The sequence below is a fragment of the Dermacentor silvarum genome, chromosome 5 (genome assembly GCF_013339745.2).
Source record: "Dermacentor silvarum isolate Dsil-2018 chromosome 5, BIME_Dsil_1.4, whole genome shotgun sequence".
NCBI classification, from domain to species: Eukaryota; Metazoa; Arthropoda; class Arachnida; order Ixodida; family Ixodidae; genus Dermacentor; species Dermacentor silvarum.
The window spans coordinates 122,962,366-122,984,910 of record NC_051158.1 but is presented as its reverse complement, the minus strand read 5'-3'; the positions used below and the strand labels follow the sequence as shown (position 1 = coordinate 122,984,910).

Here is a 22,545-nt window from a genome sequence, read left to right as displayed (position 1 = left end):
CTCAAGAGATCAGATAGAATTCGCTGAACTGTCAAAACTGATCAACAAGAAGAAAGTGAGGGATATTCGAAATTATAACGTGGCAAAAATTGAGGAAGCCGTAAAATATGGACGCAGCATGAAATCAGTAAGAAGAAAACTAGGCATAGGACAAGGCAAGATGTACGCACTGAAAGATAAGCATGGTAATATCATCAGCAATTTCGATGACATAGTAAAAGCAGCAGAAGAATTCTATACTGACCTGTACAGTAGCCAAAACAGCCAAGCTTCTTCCATTTGAAATAGTCATGAACCGGATACAGAAGCTCCTTCTATAACTAGCGATGAAGTTAAAAGGGCCTTGAAAGACATGACCAGTGGAAAAGCGCATGGAGAAGATGGAATAACAGTAGATTTAATCAAAGATGGAGGAGATATCATGCTTGAAAAGTTTGCGGCCCTTTATACGCAATGCCTCACAACTTCAAGTGTACCAGAGAGCTGGAAGAACGCCAACATTATACTTATCCATAAGAAGGGAGACGTTAAAGAATTGAAGAATTACAGACCCATTAGCTTGCTTTCAGTATTGTATAAAATATTCACCAAGATAATTTCCAATAGAATCAGGACAACACTTGACTTCAGTCAACCAAGAGAACAGGCTGGCTTCAGGAAGGGATATTCTACGATGGACCATATCCATGCCATCAATAAGGTAATCGAGAAATCTGCGGAGTACAATCAACCTCTCTATATGGCTTTCATAGATTATGAAAAGGCATTCGATTCGGTAGAGATATCAGCAGTCATAGAGGCATTGCGTAATCAAGGAGTGGAGGAGGCATACGTGAATATCTTGGCAAATATCTACAAGGATTCCACAGCTACCTTGGTTCTCCACAAGAAAAGTAGAAAGATACCTATCAAGAAAGGGGTCAGGCAAGGAGACACAATCTCTCCAATGCTATTCACTGCATGCTTAGAAGAAGTATTCAAGCTCTTAGAATGGGAAGGATTAGGAGTGAGGATCGATGGCGAATATCTCAGCAACCTTCGGTTTGCAGATGACATTGTCCTATTGAGCAACAAGGGAGAGGAATTACAACAAATGATTGAGGACCTTCATCGAGAAAGTGCAAGAATTGGGTTGAAGATGAATATGCAGAAGACAAAGATAATGTTCAATAGCCTGGCAAGGGAACAAGAATTCAGGATCGCCAGTCAGCCTCTAGAATCTGTAAAGGAATATGTTTATCTAGGTCAATTACTCACAGGGGACCCTTATCATGAGAAAGAAATTTACAGAAGAATAAAATTAGGTTGGAGTGCATACGGCAGGCATTGCCAAATCCTGACTGGGAGCTTACCACTGTCGTTGAAAAGAAAAGTGTACAATCATTGCATTCTACCGGTGCTAACATACGGGGCAGAAACTTGGAGGTTAACAAAGAAGCTCGAGAACAAGTTAAGGACCGCACAAAGAGCAATGGAACGAAAAATCTTAGGAGTAACGTTAAGAGACAGGAAGAGAGCGGTGTGGATCAGAGAACAAACGGGGGTAGACGATATTCTAGTTGACATTAAGCGGAAGAAATGGAGCTGGGCAGGCCATGTAATGCGTAGGATGGATAACCGGTGGACCATTAGGGTTACAGAATTGATACCAAGAGAAGGGAAGCGCAGTCGAGGACGGCAGAAAGTCAGGTGGGATGATGAGGTTAGGAAATTCGCAGGCGCAAGTTGGAATACGCTAGCGCAAGACAGGGGTAATTGGAGATAGCAGGGAGGCCTTCGTCTTGCAGTGGACATAAATATAGGCTGATGATGATGATGATGATGATGATGATGGTGAGGTCAGAGGGACGACGACGAGTGTTTCACAATAATGACGTGACGACGACTGCATCGCGAGTCGTGCATGACGACGATCGTAAGATGGGAGTCTCAGGACGGAGCTGGATTGAAGACGGTGAGACGACCATGGTGCCATGACGACATCGGTACGACAACGCATACATGATAGCGACTGTTCGACCATGACGCCAACGATGATGATGGCATGATAACTGTGACGTGGTCACGATTGAATGACGAAGGCATGATACGATAGAATGGCGAAAAAGGATGGACATCGATGAAACGATGAAGGGGGTATAGCGATTGCGGCAAGACAACGGCATTACGACGATTGTATGTTGTTACTGAAGCGATGGCAATGGTGAAACGCCGCGTGACGACGAAGACGTGATGCGAAGGATGGGGTAGCCATCACGTGAGGCGACGGCATACAGAGAGTCGGATGACGATGTCAGAACGACGACCTAGTTATGACCGCGATGGCCTCACGATGAAGGTGTGATAAGGAATGGATGATGATGGCTATATGACGACAGCGTCATAATGGTATCAAGAGAATGGGGGGAGTTTAAGGGGGCAATGGCATGACGACGACGGGATAACGATGGCCGGCCGAGAGTCGCATGAGAAAAATGGAGCGACCACGTTGTGATGACTGCAGAGGCATCACCACGGTGATGCGACAACGAAAACATGACGACTGAATGACGACGATGGCATGACTGTGACTGCATGATGAGAGCCAGATGGCAAAGCTGAAATGACGATGATGCAACGAGCCAGACGGCATCATGCCTTTACGTGCCAAAACCAGTTCCGATTATGAGACACGCAGTAGTGGAGGGCGCCGAATCAATTTGGCTGCCTGGGGTTCTTTAACGTGCACAATTCGACAACTTGAGTGAGTCGGCGTTGAAGGCATGATGACGATGGCGTGATGGGAGTCAGACCACAAAGTTGAAATGACGACGGCGGAGCGACGATCAGGGCATCTCGACCACATTCCTAGTGGCCCAACGTGCTAGACAGCTTGGCCCACTAAGTTGTTTTAAGAGGACGGACGGACGGACGGACGGACAGATAGGCTCGACATTCATTAAGTAGGTAAATTAAGTAACAAAGTATGGCGCAATAAAGCTTCGTTGCTAGAAAAATGTGAGGCCAGTGATCATACCTTGTTTAAGTCCTCCAGATACGCTGGTGCTGGTGCCATTGGGTCGTGAAAGTAGACTCGTCCGAGAACGTGACATTAATCTAGTCCTGTGCAGTGGCCCATTGAAACATTACCTTCTTTAATTTACAATCAAAATCACGCGTTGTGTTGTACGGTCAACAAATATTTCCACCTTATTCATTAACACTTTCTACTTCACAGATTGATGTTGCTGGTTTGATTTTAGCTAGCGGAGGCGGCATTTCGGCGGAGCCCTATACTCTGAATGGAAAAATGCAACTTCAAAGAAGGCTTGATTGGAATAAATTGAGTATGTGCTTCAATAAGAATCTTTTAGTTATATGAGGATGTTTATGTATGGTATGGTATGAAAAACTTTGTTGAAGTCCTGCAGAGCGTTTCTCAACACGCAGTGGGCCGCTCCGACGTAGGGACCGTAAGGCCGAGCCTCTCGGCCGCATCGTGCGCCTGCAGGACAGCCCAGCATTGGTGGGCCAGAAGATGGTTGCGGAGGACCGCATCCCAACTGGCCGAGTTGTTATCGATTGTAGAGTGTGACCGGGCACACCGCCAGAGCATGTGATCTAACGGGGCTATTTCTCCGCATGAGGGAGAAGAATTTTCAGTATCTGGATAGATCGTGTGTTCTTGGCGAGGTAAAAGTGTTTAGTAATCTCGTTGTAGGTATAGGGAGTGTCCCTGTTCTCGGGGGAGTCGTCTCCAAGCTGTCCGGGATAGCGCGCTAGGTTAGGTCACGCGCAGCCTCGTGAGCCAACTCGTTCAGGTTGGGGGGAGTACCCTCTATCTTAGTCTCATCTGCGGGAAACCACCAAATGAAATGGTGTGTGATTTCATTACCCTCGAGGAACCGGAGGCCCTGCTTAGAAATGACGGCTTTTATCAAATGTTCTAACTGAAGAACTCGAGTCGCTATAATAAGCGTCTCGCTTGTCATCAACTAAGGCTAGTGCGATGGCCATTCGTTCGGCAATTTCTGAGTACCTTGCCGTTTATGGTTATGTTATTTTAGGATGTTTATGTGGTGTGTTTTTCTTTCCCAGCGTAATTGTGATAAAAGAAAGCCGGTTAACGGCACACCTGTTGTCGTGGTCACAGCGTCGACATGGTTCGACCAATAGCTCTAACCAATCAATTTTTCCTCGACAGCAATTGAAGAGTAGATTAATCTCCTGGAAGTAATATTAAGCTAAAGAAACCACTAAAATGCAACTAAATGCTGTCAAATCACCCGAATATTAGTATATTCCATACTAATGTAATATTATAATTCGAGGATATTATGAATATCCAGTTCCGATCGTCATATATTCTGTGCCTCTCCGTTTTTGAAGTATGCTCATCACATCATCACCATCGGCCTATATTTATGTCCACTGCAGGACGAAGGCCTGCAATCCCCAATTACCCCTGTATTGGGCTAGCTGATTCTAACCTGCGCCTGCGAATTTCCTGACTTCATCACACCCGCTAGTTTTCTGCCGTCCTCGACTGCGCTTCCATTCTCTTGGTATCCATTCTGTAACCCTAACGATACACCCGTTATCCATCCTACGTATTACATGGCCTGCCCAGCTCCACTTTTTCCACCTAATGCCATCTGGAATATCGGCTATCTCCGTTTGTTCTCTGATACACACCCCTCTCTTCCTGTTTCTTAACGTTAGACCTAACATTTTTCGTTCCATCGCTCTTTTTAAGCTTTTTGTTCTCGAGCTTCTTTCTTAACCTCCAGGTTTCGGCCCCATATGTTATCACCGGTAGAATGCAATGATTGTACATTTTCTTTTCAACAACATTGGTAAGCTCCCAGTCAGGATTTGGCAATGCCTGCCGTATGCACTGCAACCCAATTTTATTCTTCTGTAAGTTTCTTTCTCATGATCAGTATCCCCTGTTATTGACCTAGATAAACGTACTCCTTTACAGACTCTAGAGGCTCACTGGCGGTCCTGAATTCTTGTTCTCTTGCCAGGCTATTGAACATTATCTTGTCTTCTGCATATTCATCTTCAACCCAATTCCTACACCTTCTCAATTAAGGTCCTCAATCATTTGTTGTAATTCGTCTCCACTGTTGCTGAATAGGACAATGTCATCTGCAAACCGAAGGTTGCTGAGATATTCGCCATTGATCCTCACTCCTAAGCCTTCCCAGTCTAAGAGCTTGAATACTTCTTCTAAGCATGCAGTGAATAGCAGTGGAGAGATTGTCTCCTTGCCTGACGCCTTTCTTGATAGGTAACTTTCTACTTTTCTAGTGGAGAACCAAGGTTGCTGTGCAATCCTTGTAGATATTTGCCATTATATTCATGTATGCATCCTGTACTCCTTGGTTGCGTAATGCCTCTATGACAGCTGGTATCCCTACTGAACCAAATGCTTTTTCATAATCCATGAAAGCCATATAGTGAGGTTGATAGTACTCCGCAGATTTCTCTATTGCCTGGTTGATGACATAGGTATGATCCATCGTAGAATATCCCTTCCTGAAGCCAGCCTCTTTTCTTGGTTGGCTGAAGTCAAGTGTGGCGCTGATTCTGTTTGAAATTACTTGGTGAATATTTTACACAATACTAAAAGCAAGCTAATGGGTCTATATTTCTTCAATTCTTTAACGTATCCCTTCTTATGTATGAGTATAACGTTGGCACTCTTCCAGTCTTCTGGCACACTTGAAGTCGTCAGGCATTGCGTATTATGGGCCGCAAGCTTTTCAAGCATGATATGTTTGATCAAATCGACTGTTATTCAATCTTCTCCAGCAGCTTTTTCCCTGCTCATGTCTTTAAACGCCCTACTAACTCCATCGCTAGTTATAGAAGGGGCCTCTGTATCGTGTTCATCACTACTTCGAATGAAAGTAGCTTGGGTGCTCTGATCGCTTTACAGCTCGGTATAGAATTCATCCGCTGCTTTTACTATGTCATCGAAATTGCTGATGATATTACCCTGCTTATCTTTGACTGCTTACATTTTGCCTTGTCCTATGTCTAGTTTTCTTCTCACTGATTTATGGTGCGTCGATATTTTACTGCCTCCGCAATCTTTTCCACGTTATAATGTCGGATATCCCTTATTTTCTTCTTGTTCATCAGTTTCGACACTTCAGCGAATTCTATCTGATCTCTTGAGTTTGACTTTTTAATGTTTTGCCGTTTCTTTATTAGGTCCTTTGTTCCTCGGGAGAGCTTACCTACTGGTTTCCTTGGTGCCTTACCTCCCACTTGTATTGCAGCTTCTGAGATCAGCCCAGTTACCGTTTCATTAATTACCTCTATGTTGTCTTCATATTCCTGTTCTAAAACTGCATATTTGTTGGCGAGAACCACCCTGAATTAGTCTATTTTTACCCTTATTGCGTCTAGGTTGACCTGTTTCTTTATTCTTTCTCTCTTCGAATTGAGAGAAATCCTAGACCTCACTAGCCTATGGTCACTGCACTTTACCCTACCTAACGTTTCTGCATCCTGCACTATGCTAGGATCAGCAGAGAGTATGAAATCTATTTCATTCCTTGTTTTACAATTAGGGCTTTTCCAGGTCCACTTCCTGCTGCTGCGCTTCCTAAAGGAGATATTCATTATTCGGAGCCCATTCATTTCCGCAAATTCTACCAACATCTACCCTACAGTGTTTCTAGAATCAATGCCGTAGTTGCCAACTGCTTGCTCGCGAGACTGCTTTTCCCCCAGTTTTGCATTGAAGTCGCCCATGACTACAGTATACTGGGTTTGCAGCTTTCTCATTGCTAATTCAACCTCTTCATAAACGTGTTCTGTTTATTCATCATCGCGACTGCAGGTTTGGTCGTATAGATTTGCACAACCATCTTTCTATACCCCCTATTCAGATTTATTACGAACACTGCTACCCTCTCATTAATGCTGTAGAATTCATCAATGTTACCCGCTATTTGTTTATACACTAGAAATCCTACTACAAATTCTCTCCTATATGGAAGACCTCTTTAGCAGAGGACGTGGCCGTTAGTCAGCTCTGTATAAGCCTCACCAGTTCTTCTTACCTCACTAAGGCCAATAATATCCAAGGCAATACCTGATAATTTTTCAAATATCCCTGCTAAGCTAGCCTCACTCGATAGGGTGCGCGTGTTGAACGTTGCCAGGTTCAGTGTTCATTGGCGGCCTCTCCGGCCCCAGAGATTTTTAGCACCCTCTGCCGCGTCGCAGGTCTGACCGCCGCCTTGGTCAGGTGCGTCGCAGCCGCTGGGGACTGAGGGCCATGGGTAAATTGCACCAGTCATTAGGGAGGTAGAGGCCGAATACTGCACCAGAGAGGCCAATTCCTGTTGGGGTGAGAGAGTGACTTTGTTGAAGCTAAGTGGGCCTTCCTTATTTGGTTGCAAATTGACCAGTATAGCCCCACTAAATCTCGGCGATATTTTTGGCGGTGTCAGGTGCCACTCTATGCCAGAAAATTTAGTGGACTGGAAGAGAATGCGGACTTACGACCTTCAGATTACTATACTATAAAAAAAAGATTGAACAGAACCTTTCCTTAACTAAATGTTCATTAAGATATCATATGCGGCAAAAACGCCATGAACTGTCTGCTCGTACTCTATATCCGTTATTAACGCACGTAATAGTGCCACTGACAGCCTCGTTGACTTCATGGATCTACTATCAGACTCGATCTAATTTTGCGGCAGAAACTCTTGCGTGCGATTCACGCATCAAGAACAAAATAAATGACCCACCAGAACCCTACACGTCTATGCACACGACAACAAAATCCTCCAACTTAATGGCAGAATCACCCTAAATAATTTATTATTTTAATGTTATATTATTACGGGGAGTATTTAATTAACAGTAAACGGCTAGCGCTTGTCTAGTCAAGACTGCACAGAGCGCGCAGGTTCCAGCAGGTTTCTGTCCGAAAGTCTCTGATCCAGCCCCACTACAACGTCCTTGTCTTTGCCACTGCTCGTGACATTATCCCGGCTGAGTGAGTGAGTGAGTACGAAATTTATTGAGGTCCTGAGGAGAAAGAATTAAAGCGGGGCCGGAGGACCTGCCAATCAATCCGGTGGCTCCACCCAGGTCGGGGCCGGTAGATAGAGTCCTTCGGCGACGGCCCGGGCCCTCTGGACAGCCTTGAACTGAGCGATGAGCTCTGTGCTTCTGAGCACTGATCATCGCGGCTGATGAAGCACCGTCCCGGTGCTTGTTGTGGTCAAAATGTGTTATCGCAGTTGTAAAGTTTGAGTAGGGAAACATCTACGATGTCACTTCGTGGTGCGGCAGTCGATGAGGTGGATGCCATGGGAGATATCTCATAGGTGAGAGGAGTCACCTGGCGCAGCACGTGGTAGCGCCCGACGTACCGCGACATTAACTTTTCACAGAGGCCGACACGATGAGATGGGAGCCAGAGAAGGGCGAGAGAGCCTGGTGGAAAATCAGTATCCCGGTGTCGACGATCGTAGATGGCCTTTTGTGCGGTTGGCGATTACGAGAGCCAAGCGCGGGTTACTGCACGCGCGACGAGCGCACCCATGATGGCATCTTGCGCATAGGACGTCGTGGACGTGAAGGCCGGATCAGAAGGGAGCAAGGTGTCAAAGGGTAGTAAGGGATGGCGTCCAAAGAGAAGATAGAAGGGTGAGTAGCCGGCAGTTTCATGACACGATGAGTTGTATGCAAATGTGACGAACGGGAGCGCAACGTCCCAATTGTGGTGGTCATCGGAAACGTACATGGAAAGCATGGCGGTCAGTGTACGGCTTACGCGTACGGCGAGTCCATTGGTTTGAGGGTGATATGATGTTAAGTTGTGATGACTAGCACGTGATCGAAGTAGATAGCCAATGACAGGAGACAGGAAGCACCGACCGCGATCTGTGAGTAGGTGACGTGGTGCACCATGTTGGGTGATGACGTCGTACAGTAGGAAGTCGGCTACGTCTGTGGCGCAGGTGGTTGGCAACAATCGAGTAATTACAAATCGAGTGCTATTATCCGTAGCGACTGCAATTCGTTTGTTGCCTTTCGTAGAAATTGGAAAGGGACCGAGCAAGTCCAGGCCCACCCGATAATATGGCTCGGTTGGAACTTCAATTGGCTGAAGGACGCCATCAGGTTGAATCGCAGGTTTCTTGCGATGCTGACACAGGTTACAAGATGTTACGTAGTGGCGAACGGACCGATAAAGGCCCTTCCAGAAAAAAACGTCATCGTATGCGATCATAAGTTCTGGAGACACCTAAGGGCCCGGAAGTGGGGGCGTCATGAAACTGGACGAGGACATCTCTGCGCAGATGTTGCGGAACAACGAGCAGGAGTTCTGCGCAGTCGGGGTGCATGTTGCGGCGGTAAAGAACGGTATCCCGAAGTAAAAACATGTTAAGGGAAGGATGGAGGGTGCCGGATTGCAGACGGTCAATAAGAGAGAGCAACAAATGATCTCTACGTTGTTCGTTGGCCATATGGGTGAAGTCTGTTATCGCCAAGACATAGGTGTCGGGGTGTGTTTCAGTGAACTCGGATGGTTCAACGTGATTGCAGGAGAGGCAGTCGGCGTCATTGTGTAACTTGCCAGATTTGTACACTACCAAGAACGTGTACTCCTGTAATTGAAGTTCTGTTCTGGCAGCCGGGTCAAAATGAGCCAGAACAGGTGGTGAACTGAGGGCAGAAATCAACGACGCAAAGGAAATGCTTGGTCCGCGCCCCAAAATAGGTCGCATCCTTATTGAGTAGGTCCATGAGGGGTCGAGCAATGTCCGCGAAGTTGAGAACAAAGTGGCTAAAGTAGGAGCAGAGCCCAAGAAAGCTGCGTACTTCTTGCGTGGACCGTGGAACCGGGAACGCGCAGACGGCACGGACCTTGTCAGGGTCCGGTTGGACACCAGTAGCGTCGACTAGGTGTCCAAGTAATTTGATCTAGCGGCACCCAAAGGTACACTTAGATGAATTGAGCTGGAGGCCAGCCCGGCGAATGATGTCAAAAATGGACGACAGACGAGGGAGATGGCTGTCGAAGCTGGGCGAGAAAACGATGTCGTCCAGATAACGAAGACAGGTCGTCCATTTTAGACCGTGTAGAAGAGTGTCCATCATGCGTTCAAAAGTTGCAGGAGCATTACACAACCCAAAAGGCATAACCTTAAATTGGTACAGGCCGTCGGGTGTGATGAATGCGGTCTTCTCGCGCTCGCGGTCATCGACGGCAATTTGCCAAGATCCCGAGCGGAGATCTCGCGACGAGAAATAATTGGCACCATAGAGGCAGTCGAGCACATCATGAATTCATGGGAGAGGACACACATCCTTCTTCGTTACCCGATTCAGATGGCGATAATCGACGCAAAACCGCCAGCTGTTGTCCTTTTTTTTTTCACAAGCACTACAAGGAATGGCCAAGGGCTAGAGGAAGGCTACCTAACGTCTTTATTAAGCATTTTCTCTACCTCCTAGCTTTTGGATGACTTGGCGCTCAGAGTGAGACACTCGGTAACGGTGCTTGTGAAGGGGGCTGGCGTCTCCAATGCGGTGGGTCACGACATGTGTACGGCCTAGTGGACTGTTCGCAAAATCAAATACGTCAAGGTACAAAAATAGGACACCACGGAGTGCTTCACTTTGGGAAGGTAAGAGGTCGGGGGATATCATTTTGTCCAGAAGTGCCTGGGTTGGCGCCGGTATGGCAGATTGCGTCACGGTCTCAGTGTTAGCAGCGAATGCAGAAAGAGTACATTCTTCCAGAGGTGACATTTCAGCTAGTGAACTTCCTTCAGGAAGAACATGGGGCGAAGTAGAAAAGTTGAGGACTGTAAGTAACGTTCTGTTGTTGGCAATAACCACTACGGTATGAGGAAGTGCTATGTTGCGCGAGAAGATCAGATCTGTGAGGGTGGCGACCTCATATTCACCATCGGGGACTTGGGGAAACGGTGACATAAGGACGTAGGTAGCAGCCTGCATGGGTAGTCGTAGAAACTCCATGAAACGTAGGCGAGTGTTACTTGATGCTGCGTCATCAGGACACAATGGCAGTTCGAGCCGCAAAATGCCAGAAGAACAATCGATGAGGGCCGAGTGGGTGCTCAAGAATTAAATACCAAGAATGACATCATGTGGGCAAGCGTCGAGAACAGCGAAGAGAACTGAAGTGTGGTGGCCGGCAACTGTAACGCGGGCAGTGCACATACCAAGAACCGGTGCTCGGGTGCCCTCAGCTACTCGTACAGTAGGACAGACGGCAGGTGTCAGCACCTTGCCCAGGCGGCGTCGGAGCGTAGAACTCATAACAGATTTGTGGGCGCCAGTACCAATGAGAGCAGTAACGGGCACGCCGTCGACGAGAACACCGAGCAAATTGCGTCTTGAAGTAGGGGCCAATAGAGGTTTTGCGGTCCTTGTCGTCAATAAAGCCTCACCTCCCGACGCTGCGCTGGCTAGTTCCCCGGGTGGTGTCCAGAGGAAGCCGGAGACGGAGAGCGAAGGTGTTGAGGGGAGCGTGACTGGCGACTCTGAAGGTACGGCGATCAGCTGGACCAGTGTCCTTGTGCGGCAATATCGGCGTAGGTCGATTCAGAGCGCGAAGAAAGACGGTGAGGATCACGGGCCGGAAGTTGGTCGTCGAGAGGAGATGTGCTGTAGTACGGGCCACGATCTTGGCGGCGGTCACCGGGGAAACATCGTCAGTAATTCCGACGATTGCGGCAGTGGCGTGAAATGTGGCTGACGCGAGAGCAAGAAAAACAGATTGGTCGATCGTCAGGCGTCTTCCACTCAGAAGGTTTGTGGTAGCGGGTTGGGAACCGGGGAGCAGAAGTAGCAGCAGGAACAATTGGGCGGTGTGGTGTTCAGTGGGAGGACCAGAAGCGCACATGGGTGGAGGGGCGTAACTGGCTTGTGGAAATAGGACGCCCATATTTGCAACCTCCTGACATACGACGGCCTGAATGAGAGATATTGTCGCCAAATGGTCTTGAGCCGGTGCCTGATAAGCGGCTGGAGCCATGGCTTCGAACTCCTGGCGAACAATCCTGGCGAAGTTGTTAGGCGGCGAGAACGGAGGGGGCGTCACGGGATCTTCGCACGAGCAGGTTGCAGCTGTATTCAGGAGTCTGTTAAAGCGCTCAGTAATCCGCCTGCTTTTTGCTTGTTCGAACTGCCAGCATTCAGTGATGATAGAGTCGACCGTTGTGCAGTGCTTACGCATGAGGATGTTGAAGGCATCGTCAGCTATGCCTTTCAACACGTGGCCAACGTTGTTCGTCTCTGGCACGTCTTTGTCAATTGTGCGGCACAAGGTTAGTACGTCTTGGATGTATGCGACGTACGATTCCGTGGACGTTTGAGCTCTGGCCGCGAGCTCGTGCTGGGCTGTCCTTTGTCGCGCGGCCGTTCGGCCAAAGAGTGTGCGCATCTTCACCTTGCATAGGTCCCAACTTGTAAGCTCTTCTTCGTGCGCGTTAAACCACAGGCGAGCCATGCTCCGTAGGTATAAAATGACGTTGGCAAGCATGCATTAGGGTCTCATCCCACCTGTGGGGACTGCTGTCGCGCTCGTACAATAGGAGCCAATCGTTGACGTCATTGTTGTCCGTGCCGCAAAACGTGCCGGGGTCGAGGGTCTGCGAAAGGACCACGGTAGCCGGAGCCGCGGGTGCGGGCTGCGATGACTGCGTGCTGTCTTCGGCCATTGAGGCGGGAGAAACGTGGCGTCCGCTCCGAAGATGTAGGGCCGGGTGGAATAGAGCCCGTAACCTTCACCAAAAAGATGTTGCGGGGAGTATTTATTTAACAGTAAACGGCTAGCGCTTGTCTAGACAAGACTGCACACAGCGCACAGGTTCCAGCAGGTTTCAGTCCGACAAGAGAGCCTCTGGCCCAGCCCCGCTACAACGTCTTTGTCTTTGTCATTGCTCGTGACAATATGTCCGTAAGCTACATCCGTTATTAACGCAGGTAATAGTGCCACTAAGAGCGTCGTTGACTTCACGGATGCACTATCACACACGCTCTCACTTTGCGGTCAAATCTCTTGGGTGCGACTCAGGCAATAATGAAACAAAAATAAAGGAACTTGCGCAAATTACGCGTTCAAGACTATAAGAAGATTCGCGCTTAATTATAAGTACTTCCACCCAGTAAATGAAACTCAAATGATGCCGTCTTCTAAATACACGTGCGAGACACGCACAACCTTAGACATACCCTCACATAATGCGTCGAAGAGAAAAGAAAAGATGTTGTCAGTAACGTATCTTAAAGTGCATTTCGTAAGCAACTTCTACAGCTGTGGGCCACTGTTACAGAAAAGACTTTACTAGTATACTCCTGCGCCGATTGCCGATCACATTTCACACTAAATCCTGCAAGATATATTTACACAAAGAATGTTTCTATAACGCTTCAGGTTAGCTACTTTGTTACCCGTAAAAGCTTAAGGAATACAGTTATATTTCTTTCCGTTCGAATGAGCTGTTCCATTTAACAGAGACCGGTACTGTTTACATGTGTGACACTAACCAACTACCTGCTTTAGCGTGCACACGCGACGTTTTCTTCGGCGGTGAAAGGAAGCCGATACTACGGCACGTTATTTCGTAACGCCTTTTCTTTTCCCTCGGTTACATTTCCTCGTGCACGTCGCAGAGGTCTCGGTGATAACGGCATCGAGGTGACGAGCGAACATGGAAGAATAAAAGTGTTCGAACCATTGACAAATCTCGTTGGAAAATAAAGAGAATCGTTACTTGCCGTGTCATGTAGGCAGGGGGTTGCTCTAGGTGCCGCCGCGGTGTACGTTCTGCGGATCGAGAGGGTGGGGAAGGCTCCCCTCCCCCTTCCCGAGACATGCCGGCACTTCAGCACTGACATCATATAGTATAGCGTATATCAAACCCTCGTCCTCTTTTTTACATGCTTTCATGACATCCTCCCCTCCCTCTCTTACTCCTGGATGTTCCTTTAGTTGTGCCTCAGCACCAAATACATATCTAGGGAGAAGAGAGAGCGAGCGAAAATATCATGTGGGAAATTGAACATAAGATCGAAAGCGCAGCTGGACAAATAAAGCGCTGTTCGCTCGCAAAATGTCAAGAAGAAGCCTTGCTCCGCTATTGTTTATTTCCCCCATTGAGCGTCTGCCTTCGTGGCGCAATCGGCTAGCGCGTTCGGCTGTTAACCGAAAGGTTGGAGGTTCGAGCCCTCCCGGGGGCGGCGACGAATTATTTTTTTATTTGTCCTTTGCTTTCTTTTTTTTAACGAGCGCTTTTCCCTGTCACTTCTCTTACTTCCCATGTAGAACGTCGCACTGCTAAAACCAATGGTTTGAAACAGTTGACCTTGCAAGATGAAGTTGCATTTCTTCTTATTTTTTTTTGTTACGACCGCTCATACCTCACCCAAGCTGATTTGTATAACAATGTAGATTGTCAGGCTTCGCAAGTTCACGTTTTGCACGCTTACTATATTCCGTAAGAACAATTTCTCCACTTGAGACACGCAGCAGAACAAAAATATTGGTGCTAACATGCTGATACCGCTATGACGTTATGTGTTCTCGGAATGCCAAGACCATGCCTCTTCAAGGCATCTCATAACTGGCACAACTTTCAAGACAAACAGTGTCACTTGTTTTCTGTCCTCACGAGGGTTCTTTTCCCTCGGTCACATTTCCTAGTGCTACGTCGCAGAGGTATTCGGTGACAGCGGCAGCAAGGTGCCAAGCGAACACGGAAGAAAAAAACTGTTCGAACCATTGACAAATCGCATTGAAAAAAGTGTTGTCTTCGATATTTTTTTTTCTTATTGCGTGAGTCGCACGCAAGAGTTTTGACTGCAAAGTGAGAGCGAGTCGGATAGTACGTCCGTGAAGTCAACGAGGCTCTCAGTGGCACTTTTACGTGCGTTAATAACGGATGTAGAGCTGAGAGGTATCTCTTACAACAATTGACGCAGAGACACCGGCTGACGCCAGGTGCACGAAGTTCATATGAACGGCAGAGCAATGACGAAAATATTTAAACAGCACGGTGTGCCATCATCAGCCAATATTTATGTCCATTGCAGGACGAATGCCTCTCCTTGCGCTCTCCAATTACCCCTGTGTGGCGCTAGGTGGTGTGTGTTGTAGACTAACACGGCGGTGTAAGATATGTGGTGGTGACGAATAAAGAACCACTTATTAGAGTTATAGAGTGAAACACATAAAGATTCAAAGAACACCGGGGGTAAAAAAGGTACTGGAATTGTAAACAGAGAAATCGCAAGAATTAGAAAAACAGGCAGAAAATAAACACGAAAACAGCGATAATAGATTGTTCATCGTGAGCACTATAGCTGAGGTATGACTGAAATGCAGAAAAGCTATGCCGTTCTATTATATTTTTACACATCATGATGTACAGCAACAATATTAATCTGGATAAGTATATTCTGCTAATGGCTGCACCGGTTTTACGTGACGTCGCTTGTGTTGTGTTATCTTCCTATGGCTTGTATACAGTCCCATAATTGCTTCACATATTTTGACGCATTGTTCCAAATGCTTAGTACTAAGATCAATACAGTTTCATAAACATTGATTGATTGACTGCAGTGCGCCATCAGCGTGCAATGTTGTGCTAATTCGCAATGTGTTAATGCCGAACGTGGCCACCAACATCAGAATGAAGCACCTCAAAGGTGCGCCGTTGCGTTCTCAGAGGCTACGTGCGGATGCTATTAACCGCGAGATTTACTTGGAGGTGGCAGCATCGTCACTGCATTAGTGTATATGTGGAATCGGAAGCGCGCATTGAAAGGCGCCCTTCCGCGGCAGCGGCGCTTTGCTGTGAGCGATTTCTGCCTATTTGCTGGTAACGAAACGGTCTTGTAGCAGGGAACTACATGCCGCCCTCTCACGTGACATATTTGCATAAAAAGCTGAGAATCTTCCGTCTCTGAGTGAAAGAAGAGTGAAGTGTGATGCACTTCACTCTTGAAGTGAAGTGTACTACGAAATGTCTAATTGGTTCACACATTATGTAACCATGATGCCATGCATCAATTACGTTTCCGCCTCCCCCCTTATGTCCCACCAGTAGGGATAGTAGTTCTATCGGCTGCATAAACTTGGACACATTCGCTTGCTAACTGAATTAACAAGCGTGGTGTCAGCGCGCACAAGCAAACATGAAAAGATCACACTAAATGACCGCGGACAACGATTGTCAAAACGCCGGCAGCAAGCGCAGCCGCCACAGCGGGCAAAGGTTCGTGCGGTCTATCGCTTCAACGGAAACTGAGTGGCGAATGCACAGCACATACAAAGGTCAGAACGGTGTGGAGATAAGAGACGGTGCGCGTGACCGCCAAAGCCAGGCAAAGTAAGAGCTTAGTTGTTGGCAGAGTAGAAGCTGCCCCCCCCTCCCTCCCGCGCTGCCTTCCCGCTTTCCTGCTTTCGCGTGGGAGATTGAGTGGCAAATTCCCCTTACGCCCGGTAGCAAGATACGCCTTTGGTGCCGGAGCACAGTGTCGCCCTGCCTCCCTACCTCCCACAACATTTCGCGCGGCGGTCGCGTTTGCTTTCCGCCGTGCGTTCGCTCTCCGTGATAGCGCGCGTCCCCAGCACGCTTTCGCTCGCGCATATGGCGTGCGGCGACGATTTTATCGCCTTTGGATTTTATACGGAACCTCACGGCGACGACGACGGCGACGCCGATGGTAGAAATCCTGTTGAAGTGTCCATATGATTCCTATCGCAATAAAAAAAAGAGACAGAGGGGTCGCCGCGGGCGAGCGCTGAAGCGCGCGCGCAGCCGCCCTCGCTCGCCTCGGGGGAGTGTCTGGCGCATGACGCATGCATCTGGCGCGTCATTGGCCTGTCGCTAGGTAAAACAAGAAAAATAAGTAGCTAAGTTTAAGTTCATTTATACGCAAAATGTTTTAGTTTTCGCGGCTTAGAATTTAAAAAATAAATCGATGTCTGTTAACTTAATTTCACTTTCTTTTTTTCGATGCTCGCAGCAGCTAACGTTCGGCATCAATACTACCGCGTGACGTATGGTGACATGTTTCCTGTTGCCAGTTTTTGCCGAGTGTCCCCTCTTGTTGAATTTCCTTCTCTATGGTTTCTCGGCGGTGAAAGGAAGCGGATACTACGGCACGTTATTTCCTAACGCCTTTTCTTTTCCCTTGTGCCACGTTTACATTTCCTCGTGCCATGCCACAGAAGTCTCGGTGATAACGGCAGCGAGGTGACGAGCAAACATGGAACAATGAAACTGTTCGAACCATTGACAAATCTCGTTGGAAAAAGAAGAGAATCGTTACTTGCCGTGTCATGTAGGCTCTAGGTGCCAACGCGGTGTACGTCATGCGGAAAGTTCCCCCCCCCCTTCCCGAGACATGCCGGTACTTCAGCGCTGACATCATATTGTATAGCGTGTATTGAACCCTCGCCCTCTTTTTTACATGCTTTCATGACATCCCCCCCCTCTTCCTCCTGGAGGTTCCTTTAGCTATGCCTCTGCACCAAATACATATCTAGGGAGGAGAGAGAGCGAAAAGATCACATGGAAAATTGAACATAAGATCGAAAGCGCAGGTAGACGAATAAAGCTCTGCTCGCTCGAAAAATGTCAAGGTTGAGTCTTGCTTCACTACTGTTTATTTCCCATCGTGAACGTCTGCCTCCGTGGCACAGAGAGAAATGACTTCAAATTTCATGTATTTCTGTAACATGCTGCGGGCCTTTCGGCGGGCTGCCTTTTGTTTCTCAGGAAGAGTTTACCATATTCTGCTGTCGCATTTAATGTTGACAGTGAGGGGTGATTTATACAATGCGATTTTATGTTGTATGGCTTGCCATGGCGCCTAATCAATGTATATGCCTTTAATGATGCACCGCGACGCATTAATCTTTTTGAGAACATAGCTACCTTACTTGACTGTGACCGTATTTTGTGTTCATGGGTGATTTCAATTGTGTGTGCAATCGAAATGACCGTAGTGGGCCTAGTCGTAGTGGTAGGAGTGCTGAAGTGTTGCCTCTTATAGTTGAGAAGGCTGGACTGATAGACACAGGGGCATCGAGTAGCCTACCCTCTTATACACATGCACATGGAAGTACCCACACACGACTTGATCGCATTTATGTTTCATCGGTTCTTATATCCCCTGAAATGTCCTGTAAAGCAGAGCCTGTTTCTTTTTCAGATCACTGTATTGTTGCCACGCAGATTGGAAAAAACACTCGTTCAAGTTTCAGACCGAACTGCGCGCTCTGGAAACTTAACTCTTCACTTGTGAATGACGGGGACTTCATTTCTCGTCTGCGGGTGGCACTCAAAACTTGTTTGGCTGCTGATATGCCTTTATTTCCTCTTGGGAGCTTTTCAAACAAGACATTCGGTCAATCGCGATAGAAATCGGGTCTGTGAGGTCGTTCTATAGAAAATTAGAAGAAAATACATTACAGAAAAGCCTTCATAATCTCTATGATCTAGAATGTTAGGCACCTGGCTCTTATGTGGACGAAATTACTAAAGCTAATTGTGCACTTCAGGAATATGACGCAATACGCTACAGAGGTGCCCGTGTTCGACCGCGTAATAATCGTACTTTACATTCTGAGGAACCCACACGTCAAACTTTACTTGATGAATACCGCAATGCAAAAAGCAGGCTAATACCAGATATTTATTCGAACAGGTCTCTGGTCTCTAATACAAAGGAAATAATGTCGGAATTTGAGTTTTACTACACGGCATTGTTTAACACCCCTTCTGATAAACAACATGATAATGTGGTAAGACGCTTTGTGTCCTTTGTAACCCCTTTAACTGAAGAAAAGTGTTCTGTCATTAGTGGTTCTTTGACTCAACAAGAAATAGAATTAGCTAATGACCAATTACCGATATCAAAGACGCCGGGTCCGGATGGCATTTCAGGCGAGTTTTATAAAGCCTTTAAATTCCTACTTTCTCCCATGTTACTCAAGATTTTCAAACTTGCTTTTGATCTGGATACTCTTCCTCAGTCATTCACTAGAAGCCATACAGTGTTCATTCCAAAATACACCGACAGAGAGAAACTGCGATCTGTTTAAGGCTACAGACCTATTACACTGCCTAATGTAGACTATGAAATTTTTGCAAAGGTATTATCAAACAGACTACAATTTGCAATGTCGATTCTTATTGGTTCTCGTTAAACCTGCGGCCTGAAAGGCCGCTCAATACAAACAAACATACACATCGCCCGTACAGTATTGGAACATTGTTCCAGTTCTTATGACCAGCTAGCAATGCTACAAGTAGACTTAGCTAAGGCTTTTGATAGGGTTCGTCATTCTTTTCTCTTTTCTCTTCTCGAGCATGCTAACATCGGCTCCGTTATATTTAAAGGTGTGAAATTGTGCTATAATAATTGTTCAACTCGTTTGATTGTCAATGGTCACCTCTCCAAGCCTGTGTCAATTCATTCCTTTGTGAAGCAAGGTTGTCCCTTGTCGCCATTACTTTTTGCCCTTTACTTGGAACCACTGTGTTCAAATGTTATTCACTCTACTAATATTCATGGTTTCAGTGTTTTTGGAACAGAGGTGAAAGTGCTGGCATATGCAGACGACCTCGCTTTCTTTTGCACGGACAAGCCCAGTATCACAACTGTGGTGTCTAAGATAGAGGAATTTGGCGCAATTTCTGGTGCACGAATGAACTGTGCTAAAAGGTTGGGGCTTTGGTTTGGCTCATGGATCTTTAAACCGACATATTTTGCTGGTATTGAGTGGACTTGTCAGCCACCAAAATACCTGGGCGTTCCATTGGATGCATATAAGTCAAGTGCACATTACTGGAGAGAACGTGTACCAACCTAAGACGCTATGCCCAACCATTCGTTCCACATAATCTCTCAGTCTTTGGCACAGCTAAAGCGTGCAATTCATTTTTGGCCACAAAACTGTTCTATGTGCTGATATTTTTTCATTGTTCCAGGGTTTACATACAGCAGTTTCACCGAATATTTGCAACCTTTATTTGGTCATCATCTTATGAGCCAATGAGGCGTGACAATATTTTCAGACCGGTTAGTGCAGGCGGTCTTGGCCTGGTTCACCTTTATGTTAGACAATTAGTGTCTCGTTTCATCTTTTTTCGAAACTGTTCTCACCCACAACTTCGGGCATTCTCGCAAGTTAATCTCGTCAACGTTTTACCAAATTTAGTAATTTCGACAAGTTTTGCTTCACATCCATATTTGCTGAGATTCATGCGTGAAGTGTGCCTCTCAGTGAGTTTTTTTGCAGTGAGGTTCTCAAATGAGTACTTGTTCTCTATCTCAAGGAAAAATCTGTTTAAAGATCTCGTTGATATGCTTTTTAAACCTCCTTTATACCGATCGCTGTACATCGGCTTACCTGGAGATGACGTCCTTACACGGGTCTGTAAAATGCCTATTCCTCCACACACTAAAGCATTCTTCTTCAAAGTGCACACTGAAACGTTCCCTGTTAAAATCTGGTTAAATAGGAAAGGAATCTTTGTGTCTTCGATAAACTATCGTCTCTGTAATGTACCGGAAACCATAGAACACTGCTTTATTGATTGCAAGGATGCCATATTGTTTTGGGATGTTCTCCATAGGACTTTAAAAAAGGATTTATTTATCACAATACCCACAGCGCCCGTAGGCATTACAGCGGGGGGAGAAGGAAACAAAGAACCAATCAATAAAGCAGGCAAAAAAAACATGTACCCGGAACACTTTCATACTCGCATATACACACAAAAACACTATCTTACTTCAGTGGGCGTATACAGTTTGAAAATACATCATTTGAAAAAATCGTTGCGACATCGGATGGTAACTTTTTCCATTGGCTTATGGTTCTGGGAAAAAATTACATTTTAAACGCTTCAGTTTTGCACGCTATTTCTTTAACCTTATTTTCATGGTCCAGCCGTTCAGAAACATAATCAGGCTTGAAAAAATATTTCTCGCGGTCTATACCTGTTCGAGAGTGGAATATGTTGTGAAAAAATTTCAATCTTAGATATTTCCTGCGTTGACCTTGATCTTGATATAAATGCTTATAAATTACGATATCTGATACCACCTCAATGTGACGATGTGCCTTTTGATATGCTCCTGCTGATGGGGTTGCACAGTTTTTGGAAAACTCGCATGCTAGACCGGAATGCAGAACCAATTGTATCTTCGAAGTCACATTTCATTCGGATGATTTCACAGCTGAAAGACTTTTATGATCAGAGAGACTCCCAACCAGACTGGTATCCATTTTTGATGAAGTGTATCCAATTGACTCCCTTTTAGAGAACTCTTACTGTAATAATTGTACTGTGAAGTGTTTGTTTTGCGCTTGTAGACGCGGCTAAGACTGTTTTGGGTGCTATGGAAGTATCTTACGTATTCGTAATAAATACCATGGAAAAAAAAAAAAAACGTCTGCCTCCGTGGCGCAATCGGCTAGCGCGTTCGGTTGTTAACTGAAAGGTTGGAGGTTCGAGCCCTCCCGGGGGCGGCGAAGGAATATTTTTTATTTGTATTTTTCTTTTTTTAATGAGCGCTTTTTCCTGTCACTTTTCTTACTTCCCATGCAGTTCGTCGCACTGCTAAAACCAACTGTTCGAAACAATCGCCCTGCAGGATGAAGTTGCATTTCTTCTTATTTTTTTTTCGTTACGGTGGCTCATACCTCACCCAAGCTGAGCTGTATACCAGTGCAGATTGTCACGCTTCGCGAGTTCGTGTATAGCACGCTTGCTATATGCCGACAGAACAATTTTTTCACGTGAGACGCGTAGCAGAAAAAAAATATTGGTGCTAACTTGCTGATACCGCAATGACGCTTTGCGTTCTCGGAATGCCAAGACCATGTCTCTTCAAGGTAAAACATAAAACACCTGACGCAGAGACACCGGCTGACGCCAGGTGCACGAAAGTTCATATGAACGGCAGAGAAATGACGAAAATATTTAAACAGCACGGTATATCATCAGCAGCCTATACTTATGTACACTGCAGGACAAAGGCCTCTCCCTGCGAAAGGCCTGTCCCCTGTCTTGCGCTAGGTGGTGTATGTCATAGGCGCCGACTACGGGAAGGCTCTGGGGCTCGAGCCCCCTCCGAAATTTTCCCGGGGGAGCTGAGCCCCCCCCCCCCCCCCCCCCACCGCCCCTATGATGTCAGTACCGGAGTTATGTTACCGACATTATTTGCGGATTCTCTTGCGTTGCCTCCACATTTTTACTTTTGTTGTGGATAGAAGCTTACTGCACTGTTGTTGGCGCGGACGTTAACGGCTTTTAATTTATACTTTCGCTTTATTTCGCAAATCCTGACAATAGGAGGACAAGCGCATTAGAAGCACCAGCGGCGGCTACCTCTTCCGTGTTTCCTCATTTTAACATTTTTAAAGTTTCCGCTGAGAACACCATGCACAGACACATATATACACAAAGGACAAAGTTTATTTTATTTTTTTAAGAGAAGGAGGTAGTCAACTAAATGGATAGCCTATAC

The 22,545-nt window shown here is 46.4% G+C and overlaps 2 non-coding genes across 2 annotated transcripts; both read left to right on the top strand.

Annotated features, from left to right (window-relative positions):
- The first annotated feature begins 14,161 nt into the window (after positions 1–14,161).
- On the top strand, positions 14,162–14,235 carry Trnan-guu (transfer RNA asparagine (anticodon GUU)). Its single transcript has one exon. It is a non-coding gene; the product is annotated as a tRNA-Asn (tRNA).
- Positions 14,236–21,470: 7,235 nt separating this feature from the next.
- Positions 21,471–21,544, top strand: Trnan-guu (transfer RNA asparagine (anticodon GUU)). The gene has a single exon. It is a non-coding gene; the product is annotated as a tRNA-Asn (tRNA).
- The last annotated feature ends 1,001 nt before the right edge of the window (positions 21,545–22,545 follow it).